This window comes from Acomys minous, assembly GCF_964271855.1.
Source record: "Acomys minous genome assembly, chromosome: 5".
NCBI classification, from domain to species: domain Eukaryota; kingdom Metazoa; phylum Chordata; class Mammalia; order Rodentia; family Muridae; genus Acomys; species Acomys minous.
The window spans coordinates 76,502,616-76,527,314 of NC_140494.1; the positions used below are offsets into that span (position 1 = coordinate 76,502,616).

Genomic DNA, 24,699 nt, shown 5'->3' on the forward strand with positions numbered 1-24,699 from the left:
CCGGTTCCTCTGTCAGAGAGTCTAGTGCACCCAGCCCTAGCTATTTCTGGGTTTCTGTGTATCTGTGTGTTTGTATTTTTCCATCTCTCGCCACCAGTCAGGTCCAAGTCCCTGGAGCCTTGCAACAATATGGCACACACTCATTTAAATTGTCTCTAGAACAAATCTTGATAGGTAGTATTTAAAAACATATGGAGTCTCCAATAATACCAGTTGCCCATATGTGAGTTTAAAAGGCTTTAATTATATTTCAGAGTTCTGCCATTGTTTAGCAAACCACTGGATTCTCCTTCTCTCCTGGTTTAAGATATCATTGAAATATCTTGCTATAATTACTTCCATACTTTTCATTACTACTCTATATTCCATTATACCAGTAACTCCCCAACTCTCCTCACATGGCAGATCCTCAAAATTGAGTCCAATTCTGATGTTGGGTGATCCTACATTTTTCCATAGCACTGGACACGTTCTGAGTCTAGAATGGCCAAGAAGCCCAGCATCTTCTATGACGGTATGTAGAGCTTTGCCACCATTCCAGAGAGGAACAATCAATACTTAAAATCACAAGAACTGTGGAAAAACCCCCCACCCATAAAATCATGCCTACCTATGAGTCACTGCCCTTTGTCCCCTTGGGCTTAGTAGTATCATGGTCCACGAATGGAGACAATCCAGATCACCGTATGAGAGAACAGCATTGTTGGACATTTGACAGAGACCAGACACTTTATACGAGAAAAGGCTGTGACCTCAAGGATACCATTCAAATCTAAAAAGAAGAAAGGAGCTGCCACCTAGTCTGCTGTGGCGGGGGCACCTGGCCCCGGAGCCGACCCGACGTTCTTGTTGAACACAGCTGGCTGAAAGCAGTTCCAGCTTTGCAGACTCAGGTCTGTGGGAGCTGCAGCTTTAAGATGGCATGCTACCTCCCCCCCTCCTCCCCAAGGCTGTGCAAAGCCCTGGCCTGAGTGTGAATGGGAGTTTTGTATGAAGGTTGTGGTTGGGCCAGGGCCACTTGGTAATCAGGGCAGCGAGGCCCGTTAATCCTCAAGGAATATACTTTACACACAGCCCCTCACTCTTCTTTCAAAGTGAAAGTGTAAGGAAAACTCTGCAAGCTTATCCTGCTTTGATCTTACTTTAAGCTCAGCGCTGAGAGAGCGAGGGGATCTCCCCAGCACTATCTCCTTTCATATATGGTAATTAGCCCTGTTCTCCAGGCTGGCTGCAGTGATATCCTTTGCTGCTGAGCAGGGGCAGCAGGAGTGGGGAGCAGTGCAATTGTTTGCTGTGTTGGTGACTGTGATGTTGCCATGGGAAAGCTCGGGACTTAAGGAGAGTTTGTGTTTTGCTGGGCAAGATGCCAAGCTTCTGTGACTTATTACAGCACTGAGAGTGAGCCGGGGGAGTGCACAGAGCAGTATCCTATGTAGCCACGAAGGGCAGGGTGGCTCTCATCACAGGACCATGAGGAAGGAGAGGTGTTTGCCTTATTTAGGCTCAGGAGTTATCAGCAGACGCAGCATTTTGGTAGTCTATGGGTTTGGTCTTTTAGTTTTGGGGGAGAACCAAGTCAACCCCTTATGCTCACACCCACTAAAACATAAGCATGTGCATGTTTTACATATAAAGAACCAGTGTAAAGAATGCCGTGCTCTCAGATAACCACTCCACCCACAACTGCTGCCTGCTTTCCACTCAGTTTCCCGATACCAGCTGCTTTAGTTTGAAAACATTGAAGTTGATTGTGATGGTTTCTTTTAGAGTCTCCAGACTGGCTCTCTTGGACCTGTGCTGGTCCAGGATAGTTGGACATTTGAACCCCAGCTTTAATCCAATACCTGAGCTAGATTGAGCTATCCTGGATGTTTGACCATCACTGAAAGCGAGGAATTTTTTAGGAGTCATATGAAAGCTTCTTTTAAGAACATTTTGGAACTTTGTGAACTGTGTCACCCTTTCAGATAATAAAGCCTGACTCTCAGGGGGTAGGTAGTCCACTCAGTGCTTCAGGCGCAGACTAAGTCTCCACTGTGTTCTGTGCCCTGTAGATGCTGCCTCGGAGTTCTTTTGAAGCCAAGTCTTTTGAAGCCTTCTCATCCATTCCAGGGAACTCTCAGAAGAAGAGAGAACTTCACAGCTTTCATTTTTAGCCTTAGACAGATATCAACATATTAATCCATCGCCTGAACACAGTGGGCCAGGGAGTGTAGGGTCCGTGTGAAGCTCCATTTTCTTCAGAATTCCGGGGACAAGGTTTCCGTGGGACTCCTGAAGGTCCCTTTTGTAGGAGTAGCTCCTTTACTCACTAGGATCACTTTCCACAGTGTTTATTGCTTTGCCATTTCATTTGGTTGCCAGGTTGGCTATTTATTTTCACCCAGTTTGACCTATGAGGGATAGGTTTTGCATAGCGACAGATGTTTTCATCTCCCTAATTTTCAGGGACTAGATTTCCAAGTTCTGGTGACATTGTCCATCAGGAAAATTGTGGAAACTTTTTATTTCCCTTTTGGGTTTGTCAAGGCAGGGTCTCTCTGTGTAGCCTTGGCTGTCCTGTGCTCAGTTTGTAGACCAGGCTGGCCTCGAACTCACAGTGATCGATCAGCCTGCCTCTACTACGCTGAATGCTGAGATGAAGGGTGTCCGCCACCATGCCATGCTTGGGAACTTTTTCTAACAGGCAATAATGTCCTCTTTCATGGACTAGACAAAGGGTTGCAACTTACAGATTATCCAGGGCCCCTGAGAAGTAGACCATCCATTGGTGGGATTTTTTTTAAAAACAGAGTTATTCCATTTACTAGAGTTTCAAGCTTATTTTATGCAGGATAAACATTAGAAGTTGAATAGACTTTGGAAACTAAGACAGCATAGTGTCAGAGTAAGAGAGAGCTCCATTATTCACCCTCCCCCAATACACACATGCATGGGCTCTAGCAACACCAGCACCCCACACACATGGGCTGCAGCATCACCAGTACCCTACACACGTGGGCTCCAGCATCACCAGCACCCCACACACAGGGGATCTAACATCACCAGCACCCCACACACGTGGACTCCAGCATCACCAGCACCCCACACACATGGGCTGCAGCATCACCAGCACCCCACACACGTGGGCTCCAGCATCACCAGCACCCCCTACACACGTGGGCTCCAACATCACCAGCACCCCCCACACCAAGTGGGGGCATGTACTGTGTTTACTGAGCCTGACTGGCACACGATCACCACTCTCTACATCTATGACTTCCTCTTGGTTTTGTACATTCTAGTAGTTTTGGTACATATACAGCAACTATGCTCTCAATTATGGCATTGTAAAGTCTTTTCAGTATCCCTGCCCCAAACCTTCTGCATCCTTCCTGCCCAATCCTTCTTGCTCTCTAACTTTTGGCAACTTCTGATGTTTTGATTGTCTCCATGTTGTTTTAAAATGCAATGGTTTTAATTTAAGAATATTATACTAAGATTTGGAAATTGCTTTTCGAATTGATGAAAGTGGTTTCCTTTGGCCGTAGACCTCTGTTTTTGCATCACAAAGTTCTTGCAGATGGTACAACCCTAGTTCCCTCTGTGTAAATGCGGATTTCTTGATTTAATAATGATATTTTAGGATGTTATTCTCAGCCCAAGGAATTGTAACTTTCAGTACTTTGGAATTTGCAAAAAGTGGTTGAGTCAGTAGCTTCTTAAGTAGAAGCAAAAACAGCATAATATGTAACAGCCCACACAGTGTAAAACAACTAGGTGCTTCCCCCCCCTCTCTCTCTTAGCATCCTTAAGGTTCTTCAGCCCCAGTAGAGTCATATTCTAAGTCCACCTCAGCCCACTTGTTAACTATTGTAACACTTTCAAGCTGACCTCTACCCCCTCTACCTGTCTTCTACCCTTTTGCTGGTTAAGTCTCTAAAATATAACGTTTTGTATTATGTCCCCATTTAAAATGTTTCCATGGTCCCCTGGCCACACTGGACATTCAGAACTTTCTAGGTAACCCAGAAGTGTGTGGATCCCAGTGTGTGGAGGACTCTAAGTGTGATGGAAGTTAGATTGACTTCTCATTCTGAGGAGAAAGAGGAGATGTTCAACTTCAGCACAGCCAGGCTCCCTGCTCAGATAGGAGGAAGGCAGGCTTGCAATTCACAGGCGCAGCATTTGACTCCTGATTGGAAGAGAAGGAGGTGTTCACACTGAAGGTGAAAGGGCTGGTCTGCATCTCAGTATCCGCACACCACTTGTTGATAGGACTGTTGACCTGGTCCAGTAGTCCCCTGGTTTGGTTTGGTTTGGTTTGGTTTGGTTTGGTTTGGTTTGGTTTGGTTTGATTTGGTTTGGTTTAGTTTAGTTTGGTTTGCTTGTTTTAATTTTTTCAGATACTCTGGGCAGAGGTCCACCACAATAGGGCTGTGTTAATCCTAGCAGCCCAGAGTGAGAAAAAGGTCGTAGAGATGTATCACAATGTCTTAAGGCACCAAGGAAACTCAGGGTGTCATGTCCAACCTGCTTGGGTCCCCTTTGGTTTTGTGTGTTTGGATCTGTTCTCGTGGGACACTCGATTTATAACTTGTATTTTGTCTGTTCTGGCCTTATCTGGAGTGTGCCTTGGTAATACAACCATTATTTCTCAGACATATCCTTGGCATTGAAATAGTTCAAAGGAGGAAAGAAAAATAGACCTTTTCCCTTTTGTTTAAGACAATTTAGGGCTTTGAGATGGCTCAGCTGGCAGAAGTGTTTGCTGCCACGCCTTCACGATCGGAATTTACAGTCCCTGGAAACCACATCATAGAAAGAGAGAATTGATTACAGCATGTTGACCTCTGACCTCCACCCAGCACCCACCAGTACTCACATGTACATACACACACACACACACACATACACACACACACACACATGAGAAGTTTTAGGGGGGCCATACTGGTGCTGTTGGAAGGGCTGACTCTGCTGTATTCATTGATAACATATTTCACCAAAACTCACAGAAAGATGGTTTTTTTCCTACGTGTCTTACTCTGTGGTCCAGTCCATAGGGAACTTTTTCTGCGGTGAAGATGACTGTGATTCTAAAAGGGCTGGCAAGGAAAAGTACATCAGTGTTATTCCAATATTGTATGTGTTGGTAAATTATGTGAATTTCCTATGAAGTTAATGCATAAACCGCCATTTGGAGAAACAGTTCAGATGCCTGTGGAAGCTGTGAGCCACGTGCTCCACTCTCTCAAGTAGAGTCAGGAAACGTAAGTAGCGGAAGGTCACAACTACACGAACGGTCAGTGTTTACCAGACATTTGATTTTTTTGTTGTTGAGGGCCCTTGAATTCATTAAAGGTTGGCAGAGTCTGTCTAGAAAGCATTTTGGCAATATCTTTCAAAAGCTATAATAGTATCTGTGCCCTTTGCCTCAGTAACTTCACTTCTGGGAATCTTACACAGAAAAGAATCCAAAGTATGGAAAAAGTGATATGCTTGAAAATAATAACCAGCGTGGAGCCACTTAGCATGAGAGTAGGCCAGTGAGCCTTCCATGCTACAGGAGAAGTTAGACTAGCTCGCCTGGGCAGCCACACAGACAAGTTATAATGTAAATGCGATGATAGTCTGATTCTGTGTTTTAGTCAGTTGCAAGTAATAGGCACAGACTTCGGCAGACGAGAGAAATAATTTATTACAAGGACATGGTGGGGGAGGGTTGTATAATCCCAAACTGCCTGAATAATCAAATGGAGAGAAAGGGAAGACCCAGGGCAGTGCTGGCTATTCTGGTTAGAGATGCTGCCTCAGGGCACCTCCAGGGAAAAGGGCTCCCTTTGTAGTCAGCACAGGAAGCCACCTTGATTGACAGCCACACACAGAGGCAGGCTCCCCTCCGGAAATAGGGATGTGTAGATGCTGAGCAGGGCAAAACAGCAGATGCACAGCCCGTGATAGACTGGGTTCCATTTTCTCTTTGTGATGTGCGGTCAATGTGGGCACATGTAGAAACTGTGTCCCTGCAGGAGACAACACCATGAGCAGGCAGCATCAGGACAGATCCATACCCTGCCGAAACAGAAGCCGCTTAATAATCAGAACACCTCATAGGACTTTTATAAAAATTGAATGAGGCAATGTGTGAGAACGTACGTGCACAATTCCTTGTACGGACCACTAAAAGTACTTGTTAAACCTAAATAAAGGCTACAAGGTATAAGACACGAGGCAGCCATGTTTGTTTTTAATGTTTATGTTGTAGCAAACAAGGACTCACTAAGCTATACATGCTGGCAGGTGATAATAATTGTAAAAATGTGTGACTCGTGGCTCCACTTAGATTTTCTCTGACAGAGTTATTAATCTGTGTAAGTAAAAGTGTTAGCATCCAAATGTTTTATCTGAGTGTGAGTCCAAGAAACACAATTTTAAAAGTGACTGGGCAATTTTTCCTGCTTTTGATTTATTCCCACGTCTTCTGCTATGGTGTATAAATTGTAAGTTAATTTAGAATGCTTGAAAGATGTATCATATACAAACTAGTTTGGATAAATATACATTGATAAGGAGCATTGATTACATGTGTATCTGTATGAAATTTGGGGAATAAGGCTAAGAAATATAATGCTTGCTTTAACACACGTCCTACAGGCTGTCATGGTTTAAGTAACTAGGGCCTGTGTGCACAGCAGCTCTGCTCTGGAACATATCAATAACCTCTAGAGAAGTTATCCACAGAGCTGCATGAGCCCGAGGAAGGGCAGGCACATGGGGTGAGCACGCAAAGCAGCCCTCTTTCTCCAGCCGCAGGCCACTCTGTATGCCTCCCAGTTTCATGTCCTTTGTGCACCACCCACCAGCCCTCCTGTGCCAGTCTTGTTGACAAAGAACAAATTATAGGGATGGTGATAGAAGAGAAGTATTTGTGTTCTTTCTGGGGAAATGAATGCTTTACTTATTGATGCACGTTTGAACTGGGATGCTGCTGTGTAGTGGAGGCTACTCTTAAGCTTGGCATGGTCTGTTATTGCCTCCCTGGCCTGGGGTTGCAGGTGTGCAGCACCCATCTGGCAATTCTTGACTGGTATATGTCTGCATTTATGTGAGTGAACTATTTTTATTACTATTTATTTTCCTAGACAGATATAAGAATGCATGGATCCTATGCCCAGGAACTTCAGAGAGTTGATATTAAAAACCCTTTATGCCAAGAGGTTTACAGAAAAGCACAAAGAGGGTTATAATAAATATTAACAATTATGAGTGTTTACTATTGGCCAGAAGTGAGCTAAGCAATCGAACATTATGCCTTTGAAACAATCTGATAGGGTGACTATTAATTCCCATTGTACAGATGAGAAAACAAAGGCTTACTGGCTTTGGTAACAGGTCTAAGACCCCAGCGGAAACAACAGATCTAAGAACGAAGTCCAGCCTGACGCCACAGTCCGTGTTTTCCACAGGGTCTATGAAATGTCCTGCTGGCCTGCCTGCAGTCATCATCAGACCTCTTCCTGTCTGACTCAGTGGCCAAAACTTCTGGGGTCATGAACTCTCCTGTGATGTCAGCTGATACAGGGATCCTCCCTTTCTCCAGCCTCTTATCTTGCTTTTGCTGACTTCCCTTCCAGCCTTTCCACTGTGTGCACTAAAACTCTTTTCCATTGTAAATAAATGTCCTCACCCCCTATTTTCCTGGGCTGCCTTCGCCTCCAGGCTCCAGTGCAATGGTGAGTGCCTGTGAAGAACACATCTTTCCTTTTCTTGCTCTCCAAGACAATGAGGAAGACTGGGGAACCTAGAAACAGTTAGGAACTGGTATCTATGTTAACCTAGCCCCAAAACTGCACATTCTACCCTCTCGCTCACTCCCCAGAATTCATGTCTGTGTGTTGGACCCTCAGACAAAAGAGAGGCAGCAGTTAGCCCTCGGCTGATTGATTGGGTGAATACTTTGGCCAGCCTGGGAGGGTGGGAGGGAGCTCCAAGATACATTGCTTAGGGGCATCCAGTAGACTTCAGAGTTCCTTTGCCAACCTCCATGTGTGTGTGTGTGTGTGTGTGTGTGTGTGTGTGTGTGTGTGTTGTGCATATGTGTAAATAGTTATTGTGTGGTGTGTATAGTGTGAGGGAGAGCATATATGTGGTGTGTGTGTGTGTGTGAGTGTGTGTGTGTGTGTATGTGTGTCATGGTTTGAATAGGTATGCCCCCCCCATGTATTTGAATGTTTGGCTCATGGGGAGTGGCAGCGTTAGAACGTGTGGCCTTGTTGGAGGAAGTGTGTCACTGTGGGGGCGGGCTGTGAGGTCTCACATGCTCAGCACAGGTCCACACTGGGAAAAGTAATACTCTGGACACTCTTCAGCCTTGGGGGGGGGGCTCCTCATGCACAACTGTATCATTATCATGTCCAGGTGCCCAATCCTTGAATTCTCAGTCAAATAGGCCGGTGTCTCATCCACCTCTACTTGTGTCATTAATAAGAATAATTATTATTATCGTTACTGTTATTACAATTTGGTGATTTTGAAATAAGCCCTCACTGTGTTCTCCATAGGCTCTGTCCCTCCATTCTAGTCATCACTTGTCTTGGATGCTCACCAGGCTTTGCTTCTTCCCTCTTCTTCCTGATGATAAATCCCCTGGTACCCAAACCGCATAACCAGCAGTGGAATTACCTTCCCTTGCACTTTCAGGTGATGCATGCTTTTAGCCGCAGCACTCAGGAGGCAGAGACAGGCAGATCTCTGTGAGTTCTAGGTCAGCGTGGTCTACAAAGTTCCAGGATAGCCAGAGCTACACAGTGAGACCATAGCTCAAAATCACACACACACACACACACACACACACACACACACACACACACACGAAAAGAAAAAAGAAAGAAAAAGAAAACCTTAATTGCATAATTATTAATCCAAAAATTGGTAATTATAGAGGAAAAATTGAAGTATTTATCTCCCTTTCCTTCTGCAACACTGTTTCCATGTATATCTGAATTAAAAGTGAGGAAAAAATCTTTACAAATGATTTTTAGGTTCTAAGAATAGAGGGAAGATTTTTTTAAAGCATCCTTTTACAAGCACTAATGAAACAGCTAATTCAGCCAAAGTCATGGATTATGTAGTAGGGTTTTGTTTGTCTATTTTCTTTCCTGGTATTGACCTTGAACCCACAGCCTCACACATGCTAAGCAAGTGCTCTACCATGGAGCTTCATCTCCATCAATCATCAATGAACTAAACCATCAGACGAAAGCTTATAAACCTGGCCGCAGTGCCTGGCCTGGAGCCTGTTCCATAGTTGAGGAAGACATTGAAATCCTCCTGTCACTATCTCCCCAGTAACCTGGCTTACAGACTTGTTTCACCATGCCCAGTTTATGCACAGAGCTTCATGCATGATAGGCAAGCACACGGCCAATCAAGCCACAGTCCTGGCCCTAAGTTAAAACTTTGAGTGGAAAAACTTTTGAAAGCCCCTGCAGAGTGTTTACTCTCCCCATCTTCCCTTCGTCAGCCTGGACCCAGCCCAGCCTCAAGCTCAGGCCATGCTGAATTAATTACTCATCAAGTCAACAAGGCTCACAGTGCCTGCAGTGTGTACAGCCGGGTGGATGGTACACGCTGCTTTGACACAGTCAGTGGGGAGCCACAAGGAGGATTCCGACTGTCTGATGACTCTACTGGGCACTGAGTGACTAAGCAAACAGCGCATGTGTCTACTTTGCCTCAGTTTCCCCACTTGTCAAATGAATGTGATACAGTGGTTTTTGATTGTTCTGGGACTGACTTTAACATCTTGGTTATTTCCTCGACACCAACCCAAGGGACTTTTCTCCATTTGCAGGTTTAGATATACTTGTCAGTAGGTCTCCTATGTGAACTGTCTTCAGACATCATTGGAAGTTTAACAGTTGGCTCAGAATCCTTCTCTCACTTTAATTTATCCTCACTTTGTACCCACCCACCCTAGGAACATCCCTGGAAATCGAGCAGTTTAGAGGAGGGCATGAAGTCAAATTAGTAATCTGCAATCTACACTCAAGTGCAATAGAAGAAATGAGTGTATGGTGGCAGGAAGAGAAATGTTTTCTCAATTCCTGTGGTGTTTTTGTGTCTGTGTGTACATGGGGTAAAATAGGTAGACTGAAACTTATTTCTTGTTGTGAATTACAGTAAAAAGTTAAAGTTTGAAAGCCATCATTCGGAGGAGTGTGAAACGTACCAACACAAACAACCAGACCAGACAAACTATACACCCCAGTGCACTACAAATGAATTTCCAGAAGTGTTAGTACTGGGGCCTCAGCACCAACTCCTATTTTGTAACAGCACCAATGGGTGCTTCTAGACGCATGCATTTCGATGGGTGAGGAAGAGGAGCAGGAGGAACAGGAAGAGGAGAGAGGAAAGAGAAAAAAGAGAGAGCAAGGGGGAGGGAGGGAAGCACATGAGATTTAGCAGTAGTAATTTGATTGAACCACAATTTAGTTTAATACTCAGTTGGGATTTTATTAAATCACATGGCTCCATTTTTAAATTACTATTGTGCCGCCAGGTTAAGTAATGATGTGGGCTTCTGAGCCTCTTGCTATGAAGCATTCCAGATGATGGGCGTTCAGTTCTCAGAGCCTGCTGTTGGAGAGAACTCTGAGTGGTCAGCGGGGTAGGCACCGGTTCCCATCGACAGCTCTGCCTGCTTGTGCACGAAGAAAGAAGTCTCTGATGTATTTGATGTACATCTGGACTTATGAGCTTGAAAAATGCCAGTTCATTTCTGTGCATGTAGCAAAACATTTCTATATGTAGAAAAACATCTTAACCCAGCCCATCTCCGTTTTAATGGAGAGTTTATTTACCTGTGGCTTTTTATTGCTCTTTAAACTTTCTTAAAATATCACTGTTTTCAGCAAAACTCAGGCTATTGCAAAAGTGAGCTATTAATAGAAATGAAATTTTCATATTTCAAACTTCATTCCCAACTTAATAAGACCTTCATTTATGTGTTGTTAACTGGGTTTAGGTGAAAAAGTGTCTGACCAAATTTTAGTAGAATAAGGTCCTTGGAAGATGTACTTCTCCATCTGGGAGAAAGTCCGGACTGTGTCCTTCTGTTGACTCTGTGGTCATTTCATTGAATTGGCTATTCTTGGCCCAAGGGAACAGAATTAATGCTCCAAATATTTTACATCTCAGTAAATTTTCATGGCGAACAATTTCAATGCATAGCACTTTGAAATCAGAAACCCCAACTTCCAAAATCCTGGGCTGCCTTAACATAGGTTTCCAACAGAGAGGAAAGTTTTATTTTTCCTGAGCCTCTTTTTTTTCTTATCTGTAAAATGACATGACAATCCTGGTGGTACAGCTTCATAATGTTGATAAATCAAGACTGTCTATGTGGAGGATAAAGTGTTGTCACAAGCCGACTGAGGACAGTCCAGCAAATGCTGCCACTGTTGATTCCAAAAGACTCTTCTTCTTAAGGCTCCGTGAAAACTGTCTGAGGTGAGACATCTGTACGTTGAGGCATTCATGGAGCACCTCCCTTACAAAGCAGTCCTGTCGCTGTGAGCAGTAACTGGCATCTGCAGAACTAAGGGATGAAGTACATTTGGAAACTCAATCTGATATTTTCTTACCATGGTTTACCTTTGATACAAGAATATTTTTGTTTAAAGGAAAGAAATTTCCCAGCCGCAGCTGTTTGTAATGTGTCCCTGGAGCCAACACTGTTTGCAGAAGGAAAGTATTTAAGCTAAGCGTTCGTCTGAATTTTCCTTAATGTGAACTTATGTCTAGTGAACAGAACTGCTTTGGGGCAAAGATAATTAAGAACCAACATATCGGTCCTTTGAAGAACTGTTTAAAGATGAAACCTAAGCCACTTCTGAAAATAATACTTAAAATTCATGGTCTCCCTCCAGAGTAATTTCTGAACTTTGGGCACTCAGCATTTATTTGCTAGCTGCAGATGAATGGTCTGCTCTGGCCTCAGCAGCCAAGGTTAGACAAAGGGCTGAGAAATTATTTAGCCTATCAGCAGCCAGATGTGGTTGTGTGGGCCATTTACAGTTCAGCGGGCCCTTCTCTCGTTTGCTTTTCCGCAAATCTTGGATCTATAGGGCTTCCGTTTTCATTCAGAACCTGAAGGTGTCTGCTCACATGTGAATTTGTTTTACCTTCCTCGGGTCATTAAAATGGCTGCCGTGGAAATGGAATGATATCTGAAAGGTTGTCGCCAACCCCCCTCCCCCTTGCTGCCTCTGGGCAGTAGGCTGTGTCTGATCCTCAGTTTGACCTTTCTAAGGGTCTCAGCTTCTGGAGTCTTCTGGGTTGGTATTTTACTGTTGTTACTGTCGCTGTTTTCTTAGTTTGCTGTGCTTCCCACTCTCTCTTTCGGTAAAGCCTTTGACATTTTAATAGTTATTATCTTGATATGCATCAGCGTTCAATCACTTAACAGACTTCAGATGACCAGAAATACAGCCCTATAGCCTCACTCCCTTTCAGCACATGAAAGACCAGAGAAAATTAGTTACCCGCTGAAAAATTTTGAAGATATAATTTTATATTATTTGATTACAGTGAAGGTTTTTGTTTGTTTGTTTGTTTGTTGGTTGGTTGGTTGGTTGATTGATTGGTTGGTTTTCCTTAGTCTATGATGGACTCGTGCTTACATTAACTATTGGATTTCAAAGCTAAAGACTTCAGTATGCCCCACACTCTCAGGGAACTGGGCAGAAAGGCTAATTGTGAATGCTGTGATAGTGAAAATGCAGACAGTTGTGTTTTGCATAGAAAAACAGAGTCATTTTCATTAAAATTCCTTTGAAAGGGCACATGGCTTGACAGTTACTTAAAAATATCTCTCTGGGACTGAAGAGATGATTCAGCAGTTAAGAGCATTTGTTGCTTTCCTGGGCAACCTAGGTTCTGTTCCAAGAGCCACATGGCGACAATGTGTAACTCCAGTTCTAAGGGTCTGCCTCGTTCTCCTGTCCTCCTTGAGGCACGTGGAACAAATGTGGTGCATATAGATATACATGCAGACAAAACTCTTATACACATAAAAATTTAACCATGTGCCCCTGTCTAAGTTCTAGAGAACTTTTTCAAGTGTGTTCAACATGAAAGTTTTTGTTTTCCATTAGAAAGACTTGAAGAAAGCAAATGCTAAGTGGAACGTGAATCAACAGCTATGGGCTCTCGCATGGCTCTTCTGCATCTGCCTTGACTTGCAGGTGCCTTCTTGGTCATCCAGTTCTGCCTTCCACGAGGCTGGATCCAATGTCTCCACTGGTTTCTCTAACACAGACCCGTGAGCTCAGACTATGCTGTTTAGACAGCATACTTACTCATGAATGCATCTGCTGCCATCCCAATGGCCGTCTGCCATGTGTGGAAAGGGCAGAGGAGTAGGAAACCTAGAGTGTTCCTGTGAAAGGATCAGCCTGCCTTAAGTGTAGCTGTGAATGGTGGCCCAATGCAAAAGGAAAAGTCTACACAGGAGATGAAGAATTGTGTAGGTCAGCGAAAGAGCACTGCTGCCCCGACTTCACTGTGCTGAGTGAGGTGAGAGGCGCTCTCATGCGTCACTTCCTTCCTACAGTCACACTACCTAGACTAGTGCCCACCACTTGGCAAACATTTAAGCGGCATCAACCTGTGCTCTTCACCCTCCACAAGGCTCGGTTTTCTTGTTTTGTTATTTTGGATTTTTGGTTTTTTTGCAGTCTACATATTCTTGCTTCCTGAAATGTACATTTAAGGCCCTGCAGAGTATGAAAGTGTATTATGATAAGGAACCATTTCCATATTGGACCAATTCCATCATACATTGCCTTAATAAAACATTAAGTATCATTGACTGAGGGGAAAGAAACTAGCTTAGCTAGGTTTGATGCAAGCACAGGTGCAGTCTCAAGGTAAACATGCATGTGACAGTCACACACAGGTCAGAGGTCATACACATTGGCTCCACAGAGCCACAACATTAGCGTACAGATCTTCCTAGAGTCCTATGACTAGCACTTTGCCTTGAGGCTCTTGTGTTGTCTCTCGTTGTGCTCTGAATGCAGGTCTGTGGCCCAGCCGTCCTTCCTAGTGTCTAGCTACTGGGAGTGGTTCCTTGGTAAAGGTGTTGTAAACTCATGATGACAAGTGAATGTCCCTCACAGTGACAGACGGGCACCCTCCACAGAGCCTGTAGCTGGCAGGACATGTCCTGAATGAAATGGTGAAGTGCATGCATCTACAAATATCATGGATGTACACACAAAAGGACAAAAGGGGTGTGTATGATCAACATCTCTTCCAAAAAGGATCCTAAGAGGCTGCTAGTAAAATACTACTAATAAAAGGTAAAACCGAAGGCCCACCTGAGAGGAGAGAAGAAGTTAACCAAAGCAGAAGGTTAATTCACACAGTAAGATTTCATTCATCTCTATGTGATTTTCTCCCCTGAAATGTGAAGTACATCAAATGCAACCAAGCACCAGGCAAGAGGCACAGAAAGGAGGGAAAATGGGTTCGATTTTATGTCTCCTTTTTTCCACACAAAAGTTAGGTTTTTCTGATTTCAGAAACTAGATAAGATTCCTCCCTGGGAATAGAATGCTGCTACAGATAAAAGCGGGCGGTCTTGATAAGGTGGAGTCAGGAAAATGATGAAAACCACACAAGGGCTAGCAAGAAGGCTCAGTGGGGAGTACGGTCAAGGTCAAGGCTGACAATAGGAGTTCAGTCCCTAGAATCGACTTCGTGGGAGGAAGGCATTGACTCCCACTTGTCCTCTGACCTCCACACATTTATACACTGAATAAATAAATAGATAATATGTTTAAAAATTTTAAATCAACTGGGTGTGGTGGTGCTCGCCTTTAATGCCAACAGTTAGGAGACAGAGGCAAGTGGATCTCTGTGAGTTTAAGGCCAGCCTGAGCTACAAAGCGAGTCAGGACAGCCCGAGCTACACAGAGGAACCCTGTCTTGAAAAATTAAAGTTAAAATTTAAAACAATTTTTAGAACGCAAGCAAAAGAGAGCAGTAGATTTTACATGGCCCCCACGTGCAGCATTAACTCTGGGTCTTCCGGGTGATGCAGTGCAGTGCTACCCTTAGCTGATAACAGTGATTCCGAGACAGAGACCTCGGCTGGAATGCACAGAAGACAGGCTTTGAGAAGTGAGCAATAGCACTTCCCAGAATTCCATCTAGTCCATGAAAGGAATGTTAGCACTCGGAGTAAATATTAAATGCTTGTAATTTTCCTTATATAAAACAACATCTCGTTAGGATTTGTAACATCTGTGGGTGAAAGTGCGCATGCGCTGATGGTAAACTAGAGCGAATCAGACCTTGCGGACCTTGCTGCCCCACCTGCTCCACAGCCGTTCTGTGCTTCTGTTTGCCTACTCTGGCACTTGTCTGTCGGGGGTGGGGGGTAAGCTGTGCTCATTTTCAGTCTTGTAGAAGAAACGGGACAGAAGCAGCCCAGGGCTTTTGGCAGCAGTGCTAGCATTGGTAGTAGCAGCTTTGTCAATTGGTATTTAATGAGCCGAGTTCTCCCCACCGTCTCCTCCAGCCACCAGGGTGCCATTTTGTGCAGCAGAGTGCTAAATCAGATGGTTCTCGGCTGGGTTTGAAAGAGTTTCTGCAAATCCCTCAGAATACAGTTATTGCCTGAAACGGAGGGAAGCCGTGGGGAAAATATAAGCCAGCAAGTGTCCCCAGGGTGTCTGAAACCATCAGGAGTGCCAACACGGCTATATACCCTGTAAGACCAAATGGACATCACCTATCAAGGATGTGTGGTCCAAGGGGAATAGGTGGCCTTCATTTTCCGTGATTTTAGTTACTAATTTCACTTTGATCTGTGGTCTGATTCTTTCCAAACATTTTCAGTACATTTATACAGGGCAAAAACCTCTAGATATTTCGTTATAAGAATACCTGAAAATAATAAAAGGAAGGAGGCTGTGGACATTTGACTATCTGCTGTGTATACCTAGTTACAGCCATGCTAGACACAGAGTATAAATACAAGATGCCAAATAAAGCACATCCTACATGCCACCCTGCACACACAACCCCATTCTTCCTGCACTCCTTACTGCACGAAATCCCTCAAACCACCCCAAGCTCCTTACATTTATTAACTTTAAATAAATGCTCACAGATGCCTAAGGACTGCCAATATGCTGTAGTGTACACTGAGGACTGATGCTTACAAAGACACTGGGAAGCCAGCTGACAGGGGCGGCAGGACAAGTGAATTAGAGGCCTGAGCACTGGATTTCAAATCTGTCAGCAATTTCATCTGTCAGCGACTCACTCCTGAGTTTGTTGGCATTCCGTAGACCCTGAAGATGTGCCTGTGAGCAGAGGGCTATGTTCCTCAGTACTCGGGTCTATATATTCTCTTTAATTTTGCCAGCTGCCTAATTATATAAAAGTGTAGCTGTGCTCAAAGGCTAATAGACCTTCAAGCTAACTACCAGCATCACTGCTTCAGCTATGTGCAGAGCTAACAGGTTGAGCAAAACGTTATCTAAACAGGGCAGTGTAATGCTCAGCTCTTACGGCCAGGTCTTAGGTGACATGCACTCGCCTGGCCCAGTGTTTTCTGCTGTTTGAGATTAAAAGGATTAAAGAATTCTGGTCATCGAGGTGCTTAGTAAATAAGCAGACCCAACATCTCTCCGAACTTACATATGCCACCACATCCATGTAGTTAGAAAACCACAAAATTACTTGTTAGAATTCACATGTCGAGAATTTTAGTATGCTGCCTTGGTTGTTTTAGCAGACAGCATGTATTTACCTTTAAATTATTGACTTTCTATTTAGGTATCACTCTTCTAAAATTATATTTATTTGTAGATTTAGAATTTTTAAATCTCTATGGAGTTTAACCAAACTTTATGAAACTAATTAAAACTGAATTCCTAAGACTGAAATGTTTGTGTGCCATCTCTTTAGCAGCTTGTAACTTCATTACCTTCATCCTGGTGTCCAGTCAGGAGCCTGGCTGAAAAGTATGGGAACAGTGGTGACACCATTATCTCTACCTCAGCAGGTTATGGAGCCAGTTGGGAACTGTGTGTACAGGTGACCTATCTTGTTCTAGGTGGTAGCCAACTAATCTGCAAACCATTCCATAGACCAATATTCTGATCATATTAAGAGTTATTAATAGGTCTGGGGGTGGCTCTGTGGGTAGAAGTGCTCCTCACACAAGCACAGGGACCAGAGCTGGCATTCCTAAACCCCACACTTAAAGGAAGAAAGAGAAAGCAGGCACGGCTACACATGCCAGTGACCTCCACGTGGGCAACAGCAACAGGCAAGTGCCAGCAGCTTGCTAATAAAAGCCTCGAGCTCCAGGTTCATTGTGGTACTGTGCTTCAGTGGAAAATGGGAGAAGGGCAGAATACCCAAGAATACCCAGTGTTCTCTTCTGACCTCAGTGGGCACACATGGGCACATGCTCCTGTGCATGCCACGTGCGCACACACACACAAACACACACACACACACACACACACACACACACACACACACACACTCCATTTACTCTGAACTCTGAGCCTTCAATTCTTTTGTTTTCCTTCTCCTTTTTGCCATGAAGTATTTCCGTATATTGAATGAGGATCAAATATTTCCTGTGGCTTTTCAGGTGGTTTCCCAGAGTTGTCACTCAGATTTATAGGGTCCAGTGTATATATTTCAACAGTGTACTAAGATGTGCCCCAGGATGCAGCTCTGGTCCACTTCAGAGCTTCAGGATTCAGTGTCTCCAGCAAAGTGCACTTTAGCTGATAAGCCCTTCCTTCCGTACACTGTGGTAGAGGCAGGGCTTGCTTTGCCCTTCACGCTTTAGCCGTGTGCACTCCTCAAAGCCATCAGATCTACAGGAAGAGCATTTTGATGGTGAGAACACAGACGCTGATTCTCCCACTCAAAGCTGGCTGAGGAGATAATGGCTCTGTTTTGTACTTAATTGCTCTAAAACCATCTTACACCTGATCACCCATCAGGGTCACCACAACTCTGTATGTTTTGATTCTAAGATAAATTTTATACTGAATAACTCTGGGCTAGACATGGGGGTACAGCACTGAATGTGCAGAGGCAGAGAAAGTAAGTTCTGGGCCCGCCTGAGCTGCCAATGAGACCTCAATTAAAAACAAGCAGATTCATGGTATATGGGGAAAAAAATGATCTAAACAAGGAAAGGACAAGATGAAAGTCGAAACAGATGTTTCTGTGGACTGCTTATGTGAAATTAACTTTTCCCAGCTCATGTTTTTAAAATCTGGGTTACCTTGTCAAAGAACAATTGGAAAGATTCTGGCCACTGGTAAGGCATGAAATTTGAACTTTGCTTCAAATATAATTACCCCATCCAAGGAGCTAAGTAGACACAGGCATTCACATAATCCTGACTTGCATCCTCCATGGGGGTTTCAAGAGAAGAATCTTCCCCAATGGGCAGCTCCATTGGCATCAGCTTAAATTCGTGATATATATACATACATACATACATAACATACGTGTGTGTGTGTGTGTGTGTATTATGGCGTATTATGGCTTTGGTCCTTTGCTACAAAGAAGGTCAGCTGATGTTACTAATCAAGCGCACTTAAGAGAGCTGTGCCTCTTCCCTTTCTCCCATGATGCAACACTCTGACAGTTGCAGGTCTACTGCGGCCTTTTTATGAGACCATCTGACGACAGTAATCTCTGCTATTGGAAGCTCTGTTAGCATCTTCTTTCTGAGCTGAGAAATGTTGGCCGCCAAACTCTGCACAGTCTCTCCACTTACTGAGGGGTATTTCACCCCTGCAACACATGAGCCAGCAGTTGACTGAGCGGCAGCTTAGACTGGGAAACTGAGGCAAAACAAACACCAGGTTCCATTATTTCCGTAGCACCAGGTCATGTACATACTTAATTTGTACATGTTGGGAAGTCACTGTAATTGATTCAATAAATATTAACAATAAAATCTGTAAAAAGTCTGTAACAGGGAATGACTAGATCAGAAAGAACCAGTAACCAGTAAAAACAAGATATGTTTATAAATACCATAATGGGGTATGCTCTTTTTAAAGACTAATAAAAAATTAAAAAAGAAATTTCAAACAAGTGATAGCTACCAAATGCTTAAAATTTGTCAGATTCCAGGCTCATTTTACATGCTGAGAATAGCAACTAACCCTGCCCCCCCCCAAAAAAAACAAATTCCTTCTTCCCTTCATGGGATTCATATTCCTAGTGAAGAGAGAGATAAACACAAAAACAAGTATTTGTGACATTTAAATATAGATATGAGCAAAAACATTTTATGTTTATGTAGCGTGTGTATGCATGTGTGTGTGCATGCGTGCTTGTGTGTGTGTGTGTTTGTGTATGTGTGTGTGTGTGTGTGTGTGTGTGTGTGTGTATGTGTGTGTATACACATGCCACAGTGCACATGTGGAGGCCAGAGGACAGCTTGCAGGAATCTGTTCTTTTCTTCCACCATATGGCTCCCTTTCCACCACTTGGGTGGATCCAGGTCTTGAATTCAGGTGATCCGGCTTCATGGCAAGTTCCTTTCTCCACTGAGCTGACTCACTAGCCCTCTTGAGCAAGTGCTACCACTGTGTGTAAAATGTATGTAAACTGGGGAAGAGATACAGCTGCCCAGTGATTTATAAATCCTGTAGTTGAGGGTGGTACCAGGCACAGAATGGTGGCGAAGATGAATTTACAGGTGTTTAGAGAATGCCTATCATGCAATAGACACTGAGTAAATGTTTGTTGTCATTATAATGGAATGATGCAACTGAAAGAACCAAGTTTTGTGTGTGCGAGAACTTATCCTAGCACCTCACTGATGCTAAGCACATACTTGATTCTGAGGTTTAACCCAACGTTAAGATTGATGAAGGAACAACATTCATGAAGATTTTTATTTGTTTGTTTTTTGTTTTTGTTGTTGTTGTTGTTGTTGTTGTTTTTGGTTTTCTGAGACAGGGTTTCTCTGTGTAGCCTTGACTATCCTGGATTCACTCTGTAGACCAGGCTGGCCTCGAACTCACAGTGATCCACCTGCCTCTGCCTCCCAAGTGCTGGGATTAAAGGCGTGAGCCACTACGCCCAGCCTTCATGAAGATTTTAAAAAGGAACATAAAGATATTTTTTTTATTGTTTCCATAACCATGAGTGTTAGATTCATGAAAAAATAAGCTGCCTTCCTACCAGATTTCTGGCTATACACAGGAGACACTCAGACCCTATTTGTAAATGGAACTCACTGAAGGCTGCCCAAGTGCTTTTGTTTTATTTCATTTTATTTTGTTTATCTATCTATCATCTATCTATCTATCTATCTATCTATCTATCTATCTATTGGTTTCTTGAGACAGGATTTCCCTGTGTAGCCTTGGCTGGCCTAGACTCTCTTTGTATACCAGGCTGCTTCCAACTCAGAGATCCTCCTGCCTCTGCCTCCATAAGTGCTGGGATTACAGGTATGCACCACTGCACCCAGCTTATTTTATTCCTTTTTTAAAGTCGTGCATGTGAGTATCTGTGTGTGCGCCAGTGTACCACAGCATGCGTGTCAGAGCACAACTCAGGTGTTGGTCCGGCTGGTCTACCTTATTTGAGAGTATCCCTTCGCAGCCGTCTGCTTACACGCGGCTAGCTCTCATAAGCTCCGGGGTATTGTATTTCTGCTTGGTGCAGGAGTGCTAGGCTTGCAGATGAGCTATTACAACCAGCTTCTTATGAGTTCTGGAGGCCAAACTTGTGTTGTCACATGCACACATGAGTGTTTTGTCCATAGAGCTGTCTCCCCAGCCCTTCATGGCCGTACTGCAAGTTCAGAAAGATGTCCAGAGGAGTCCCAACAGTCATTAAGAAGAAGGTTCACCCCCAGAGACCAAAGAATATGGCATTTAAAGATGCTTTTATCATTTTAAAGATTCTTTGACAATAGGACAGATTAACTCAATGGCAACACTCAGCCTACCTCAAAGAAGATGATAAGCATCAAAGATCCTCCTTATGGAGATAGCTTCAAATGTGGCAAACTGGCCATGGCAAGTGCTCTCATGTACCACACAGAGAACTACCACGTCCACACAGCCACAGAGAAATGCTGGAATGAGCTCCTTTTCTTGATGTCTGGTTAATAAAACAACATAAGATCCAAACAGATAAGGAGGACTCTAGTCACAGATGGACAGAAAGGCTAGTAAAGAGGTTAATAAGACTGCAGTGGGGAGAGAGAAAGGAAAGAGAGAGGAGGGTGGAGGAATTAAAGGAGGAAAAGAAGAGAGAACAGAAAAGAAAAGAATAAATAGTAAAGAAAATAGAAGAGAGCAGGAGCGGCCACTCCACACCCGACAGTCACCATTTTGCTGGTTGATGACAGCTTTAGCTTTGATTTTGTATGATCTAACGTTAACGTTTGTGGTTGCACCATCCTTTGTTTGCCCTTGGTGATGGATTGGTTCCTGCTTTCCTGAGTTTTTAATGGAAACAATTATATCATATAAGAAACTATCCCGCTTGTTTCTATCGTTGGCATCATATATGGAAAAATGCAGCCATCATCAAGTTGTCTGCTACATTGTGGCCTTTAAAGGACAGTGGAGGGAGAGAGAGTTCTCAAGTGTGTGTTTTAAAGGCGGAGTGAGATGGGGAGGTGGGTTGGGAGGGTGTCTCGTGTTCCAATCTTTGAGGATTATTTACTAATGTTCTTGAATAAAGGCGTAGTTGCCTCTAAACTGTATAAATTTTTGGGTCATTCAGTTTTGCATTACTAAATTAAGCATGATCATAGGGAAATGGCATTCAACACTGTCTAAATTACCCAAGTAGAATCTGAATCAAGAAACCTCACTGTTTCCTGTGTTAAAAAAAAAAGTCTGTCACTTAAGAATCAGAGAAGCTGTCACTCACAGGGAAGCAGAATTTTAAAGGCTAAAGATGAGAAAGATGAGGAGCAAGGAGCACTGGTTCTGAACACTTGACTCAGCCAGTCTGTAAGCATGAGCTGCAGCCTGTTTTGTTTTACCTGGTGGATAAAATCAGTGGACGGTTGTCTTTGTATTAGCAATTCAAATTGCTTGGGGTAAGGGAGTTCTGGTCTGAACCTTCTTGTTCCATAAAGTTCTCTATGGTCGCCGCTCTCCATCACAAATGTGCACACGTCTGCTCTGTTGTGTGGTAGTTCGCTGCTTGAGGAGCTGTGGAGGTCTTAAGCTAGGGATGCATCCTACTTCAAAGCAGAAGTCAGTGATGATGCCTGTATCAGTTACTGTCTCCCTGCTGCAAGCTACTGCAGGTGAATACCTGGCAAGGAGAAAGGTAAGATAGAAGGTGTTTATTCTGCCTCACAGCTTGAGAGAAGGTACCATCCATCATGGCAGAAAGAGTGCAGAGGCAGGAGCATGACTCAGATGCCATTTGCTCACATCTGAGGAGTTAGGAGCCCTGAGGAGGCTAGACATCTAGTGCCTGGCTCTCTTTGGGAGTCATTCTTGTGCAGTTGCCACATGTATGAGTTAGAGCAATGCTGTCTTCTTTGGGGTTATTAAGAATTTTAAATAGTGTATGTGTTGAGTGTGTGGACTGCATCCAATTTTCATTTTAATATTGTTCCTTCGTGTGCTCACCACATTTAGAGCTGCCTCTGAAAACTTGCTCCTGGCTTCTTCCAAGGAGAGAGAAACAGAAGTGCATTGGCATCTTCCAAAGTGACAGAGATGCTGTAGGTGTTTAGGGAGTAGACATAAAAATGAAACACTCATGCCTCTGGGAGCTCTCAGAAGAGAGAGCGATGTAGTTATACGTGACAAAGTATTACACTACTGCTTTGATGGTCTGCAGTCAAGTAGACCTAGTGACAAATTCACACCAGAAGGAACGCGCCACTTACCATGTGACCCAAGATGATGTCCCAGTTGGTGCTGAAGGTGAAAGGTGTGCTGAGCACTGCAAGGTGGTCTAAATGAGGAGACGGTTTGGTTTGGAGACAGCGAGGCCTCTGACACGGTGGCCCTCAGGAACCTCCGGGCCACCGTATTTCACAGGTATAGGAGCTTTCAATGCAAATTTTGACTCCACAGGAACATTCCTGACACCCAAGAAGGAGATGGAAAGTGGAAGACACAAAAATAGAAGAGAACTGCTAGGGTCCTAAAAACCTGGGGAGAAGAGAGAGGAAGACGTGGCAAGGGGAGGAAGTAGGAGGGGGAAAAGGAAAGGAAAAATGCAAAGGGGAGAGAGAAGAGAGTGGAGGGAGGAAAGAAATGAGATAATAGGAGAAAGAAAGGAAGAAAAGAGAAAAGAAATGAAGGGAGGAAGGGAGAGAGGGAGGCAGACTAATCTTAACATTGTATGGGAGAAATTCAATACATTTTAAGATACGTGGGGTTTTGCCTGACAGGGGATAAATTGCTATGAGTGGAAGTGAGAGAAGTGACTAATAGTCCATTACTGTCTACTCAAGTCTTGTTTAGAACATAACTTTAGACCATGGACCCCGTTCCATGAGAGACACTGGGCCAGTCACAGTGGCACGTATGCTGACTTTACTGTTTTCATTTTGCTCTGCTCCCCAACATCAGCACGTCTGCATTCCTAAAGTAGTCTGGAAGCCCATGGCCTGTGTGTGACCTGGGCAAACATCACAGCCCTTCACACCTGGAGTGAAAGACCGATTGTGTGTGCATCTCTGTCTGTTGTGGGCTGAAGGGGGTTAAGGCTCTCCATGGACCTGTTTATAAATATATTTTACACACACTAGATTTATTTAGGCTTGAGCTGATCCCGTGGTAAAATAGCAGGAATATAAAACATTTACTCATCAAGAGAAATAAGCTATTGGAGTTGCTGCTAGGATCCTAAAACCTGGGGAGAGGGGAGAGAGAAAGGCATGGCAAGGGAAGGAAGAAGGAGAGGAAAGATAAAGGAAAAATAAAAAAGACAGAGAGAGGAGAGTGGAGGAAGGAAAGAAGTGAGAAAATAGGAGAAAGGAAGGAAGAAAAGAAAGGGAAAGGAGGGAGGAATGGAGGGGTGTTTGTTTTTGTTGTTTGTTTTCTCCTGAGATGCAGAAAACCTCCATTTTAAGTTCCTGCTTAACCTAGGAAGCAGTTTCACTGTAGGGTATGACACATCTCAGCTGTATGAGGAGGGCCAGGGGCATCTGGTCCTATTAGCCTGCTATTCAGTTGCACCAGGACTGTTAGCAAGAGAGAGAGGAGCCCCAAGATTGTCACCTCTATAAGAAGAGAAATGTGTCACATTGGTAGAGGACCAGTGCCACCAACACTCCATCCTAGCCCTTGGCTATGACCTGAGGGGCTTACAGTCATCTCTGTCCCTTCCCCTTTGACGACCTTCCCCCAACTCATGCATGCTTTGTACCACTGGAGCCTACAGCATCTCCTTCAGTCTTCTGTGAACTGAATGTGGGCGAGGTAGGACAGAGAATAAATTTATATATTGCATATAGCAAAAGGATTCCCAACTGCCAAAGAGCCCTTCCATATGGCCTCCCCTGTAGAATGAAAATGGCGCCCACAGCGCTTTCAGTGGCTTTCTCATTCTCTCTCATACATAAATGTCTTCCCTCCGATAAGCCCAGACATCTTTCCTAAACTTACATGCTCAGCTGTGGCCATATCAGCTGGGGACACACATGGTCAA

General features: G+C 43.9%; 1 protein-coding gene across 1 annotated transcript in view; it reads left to right on the forward strand.

The window, feature by feature from the left end:
- The window catches only part of MAML2 (mastermind like transcriptional coactivator 2), a 321,954-nt gene that overhangs the window by 34,730 nt on the left and 262,525 nt on the right, over nucleotides 1-24,699 (forward strand). The gene's annotated exons all lie outside the window — the stretch shown is intronic.